Genomic DNA, 4591 nt, shown 5'->3' on the forward strand with positions numbered 1-4591 from the left:
GATGAAGATCATCAAAGGTAAGTGAATATTTATAATGCTATTTTTTGAGTTCTGTTGACTCTACAACATGGCGAGTACCTGTATGGCTTGTTTGGGCTCTGAGCGCTGTACTCAGATTATTGCATGGTGTGCTTTTTCCGCAAAGTTTTTTTGAAATCTGACACAGCGGATGCATTAAGGAGAAGTTTATCTAAAGTTCCATGTATAACACTGTCGTGTCTTTGGCTATGCCAGATTAATTGCTATGACATGCTATTCTATAAAATAATTTCTCCGTAATTAATATTACCTGATTGAACTAATCATGTAAATGTAATTAACTAGAGAGGGACACCACGAAAGAATATTTATAGAGCTGTTATCTTCCGAATAAACTCTTAAAGATTTAGTAATATTTTACATCCATAGCAGTCACATTAATCGTCATTTTATTCAGTCTCATCTGAAAGTGGTAAATCCTTGGTTATCTGCAAGAATCCTGGCTAACGAGTTGAATCAGCAATACAAAATTGGGTTTAATTATTTATTTACTAAATACCTAACTAATCACACAGAATCACACATACACAATTAAATCATAACTTGATTACAAAGTGCCGTCATAAAGGAAAACGTCCCTAGCGGGCAGAATAGATATGACAGCTTGTTACACAAAGAAAAGGGGTGGGATTTTAGTGAAAGAGCGGGAGACTGGAACATAGGCGAAGCTGTACCATCGTAAATACAGTATCTTATGCATTCTAAATTACCGCCCATTTAGAAAAGGAAAATGCAATAAATATTTACTCTGAGCTGCGCTTCAGTAGGTTGGTGGTAGATGGAAGACCGTCTTGCCAAACCGAGTCCTCTGTCCTTTGAAGAATGTCTCTGGTGGTCACTGGATACGTTGGAGTAACGTCGATGTGTAGTAGACGGGATACTCTGACTGTCCTTCCTAACCTGCGTTTGTAGCAGCTGTTGCTAACTCAACGGCTAGGAGGTATCACTTCTGTAGTGAATACACGTTCAAAGTTCATACCATTTACAACCAAAGTCCATGCTGATGTTGGCTTAGTTCTGTAGTTATTATCTGAACCATTCTGACATCGGATCGTCATCCTAAATGTACCCGGAACAGGAAGTTATATTTTTGTCAATGGCTTTTATAGTGGAGGGAGAGGGGTGTGTCTGAAAAGTTTATAACCCATGTCTCTTCACAGGGGCGGGCCCCTGGTTGAGCAGAAGCCAAACTTATGAAAACCCAAATCTCTCATTTGGAAGCTAAAATTACATTTCATCTCTTCACAAATAATTTCATATTCAAACATTTGAATTAAACAACAATTCCATGTGAATCCGATACCTCTGACGTTTAGACTTTCCACAGTAGAGTTTATGTCATTCTATCATTGATGAGAATGTGTCAGAGGGCAACCGAACTGACATAATATACCTTAAGTACCACCGCATATGTTCAGTTGGTCGGATTACCAGAATATAGTTCATTTCCCCCCAACTTCTGATGTTCCCAGAATCTCTCTGTTAACCAATGGGTTTTCTTATGTCACATCAGTTATAGTAGGGAGAGGGAAGAAGGGGGAAAGAGGTATTTATGACTGTCATAAACCTACCCCCAGGCCAACGTCATGACAACACTTGTATCTTTTATCAATGTTTTGAGTATTTCTGTAAATTGATGTGGCTCTCTGCAAAATCACCGGATGTTTTAGAGGCAAAACATTACTGAACATAACGCGCCAATGTAAACTAAGATTTTTGGATATAAATATGAATTTTATCGAACAAAACATACATGTATTGTGTAACATGAAGTCTTATGAGTGTCATCTGATGAAGATCATCAAAGCTTAGTGATTCATTTTATCTCTATTTCTGCTTTTTGTGACTCCTCTCTTTGGCTGGAAAAATGGCTGTGTTTTTCTGTGACTAGGTACTGACCTAACATAATCAGATGGTGTGCTTTCGTCGTAAAGCCTTTTTGAAATCGGACACTGTGGTGGGATTAACAACAAGTGTATCTTTAAAATGGTGTAAAATACTTGTATGTTTGAGGAATTTTAATTATGAGATTTCTGTTGTTTGAATTTGGCGCCCTGCACTTTCACTGGCTGTTGTCAAGTCGATCCCGTTAACGGGATCTCAGCCGATCTCAGCCTTAAGAAGATAAGAGAGGTAAGGCAATAATTACAATAAAGCAATTAAACACTGGAATGGTAGGATGTGCATAAGATGAATGTGCAAGTAGAGATACTATGGTGCAAAGGAGCAAGATAAATAAATAAATACAGTATGGAGATGAGGTAGATTGGATGGGCTGTTTACAGATGAGCAATGTATGGGTGCAGTGATCTGTGAGCTGCTCTGACAGCTGGTGCTTAAAGCTAGTGAGGGAGGTAGGAGTCTCCAGCTACAGAGATTTTTGCAGTTCGTTCCAGTCATTGGCAGCAGAGAACTGGAAGGAGATGCAGCCAAAGAAAGAATTGGCTTTGGGGGTGACCAGTGAAATATACCTGCTGGAGCGCGTGCTACGGGTGGGTGGTGCTATGGTGACCAGTGATCTGAGGTAAGGCGAGGCTTCACCTAGCAGAGACTTGTAGATGACCTGGAGCCAGTGGGTTTGGTGATGGATATGTAGTGAGGGCCAGCCAACGAGAGCAGACAGGTCACAGTGGTAGGTAGTATATGGGGCTTTGGTGACAAAACCGATGGCACTGTGATAGACTGCATCCAATTTGATGAGTAGAGTGTTGGAGGCTATTTTGTAAATGACATCGCCGAGGTCGAGGATCGGTAGGATGGCCAGTTTTACGAGGGCATGTTTGGCATGAGTGAAGGATGCTTTGTTGCGAAATAGGAAGCCGATTCTAGATTTAATTTTGGATTGGAGATGTTTAATGTGAGTCTGGAAGGAGAGTTTACAGTCTAGCCCGACACCTAGGTATTTGTAGTTATCCACATATTCTAAGTCAGAGCCGTCCAGAGTTGTGATGCTGGACGGGCAGGCAGGTGCGGGCAGTGATCGGTTGAAGAACATGCATTTAGTTTGACTTGCATTTAAGAGCAGTTGGAGGCCACGGAAGGAGAGTTGTATGGCATTGAAGCTCATCTGGAGGTTAGTTAACTTCTTCTGGCTGCAAGCCCGAGGCCGCCCACAATATGACAACAGCCACTTCAAGTGCAGGGCGCGAAATTCAAAATATATTTTTTCGAAATATTTAACTTTCACACATTAAGTCCAATACAGCAAATGAAAGGTACACATCTTGTGAATCCAGCCAACATGTCCGATTTTTAAAATGTTTTACAGCGAAAACAGCACGTATATTTATGTTAGCTCACCACCAAATACAAAAAAGGACAGACATTTTTCACAGCACAGGTAGCATGCACAAAGCCAACCTAACTAACCAAGAACCAAACAAACTAACCAACAAACAACTTCATCAGATGACAGTCTTATAACATGTTATTCAATAAATCTATGTTTTGTTCGAAAAATGTGCATATTTCAGGTATAAATCATAGTTTACATTGCAACTACAATCAGAAATTGCACCGAAAGCAGACAGAATAATTACAGACACCAACGCCAAATACCTAAATACTCATCATAAAACATTTCTGAAAAATACATAGTGTACAGCAAATGAAAGACAGGCATCTTGTGATTCCAGCCAATATTTCCGATTTATTAAGTGTTTTACAGCGAAAACACAATATAGCGTTATATTAGCTTACCACAATAGCCAGAAACACAAGCCATTTCCCAGCAGCAAAAGTTAGCGATCGTAACAAACCAGTAAAAGATATATAATTTTTGACTAACCTTGATATTCTTCATCAGATGACAGTCCTATAACATCAGGTTATACATACACTTATGTTTTGTTCGAAAATGTGCATATTTAGAGCTGAAATCAGTGGTTATACATTGTGCTAACGTAGCTACTTTTTCCCACAACGTCCGGATTTTTTCTGACACTTTTTCTGACACACATATTCTGACCAAATAGCTATTCATAAACATAACTAAAAAATACATGTTGTATAGGAAATGATAGATACACTAAAAATAACTTCATTACCACATAAGGCTTACGTTATGGCGACCGAGTGCCCAAAACCTGGGCGCAAAACTAATAGTACACAGTTCGACAGATATATGAAATAACATCATAAAATGGGTCCTACTTTTGCTGATCTTCCATCAGAATGTTGTACAAGGTGTCCTTTGTCAAGAACAATCGTTGTTTGGATTTAGAATGTCCTTTTTCCCTCTTGAATTAGCAAGCGCACTAGCCAAGTGGCGCGAAGCTCTCCTTTCTGAACAAAGGCACACAACGCAACACGCCTAACGTCCCGAATAAATTTCAAAAATCTAATAAAACTATATTGAAAAAACATACTTTACGATGATATTGTCACATGTATCAAATAAAATCAAAGCCGGAGATAGTAGTCGCCTATAACGGAAGCTTTTCAGAAGGCAATTCCAGGTCCAACCTCGCGCCTTCCTGAAAACAGGAAATGGGTGACACGTCATTCCAAGAGGATTCATTCCACTTCAGACCAAGATAAACACTCCATTTCT

This window comes from Salvelinus namaycush, chromosome 26, assembly GCF_016432855.1.
Source record: "Salvelinus namaycush isolate Seneca chromosome 26, SaNama_1.0, whole genome shotgun sequence".
NCBI lineage: Eukaryota > Metazoa > Chordata > Actinopteri > Salmoniformes > Salmonidae > Salvelinus > Salvelinus namaycush.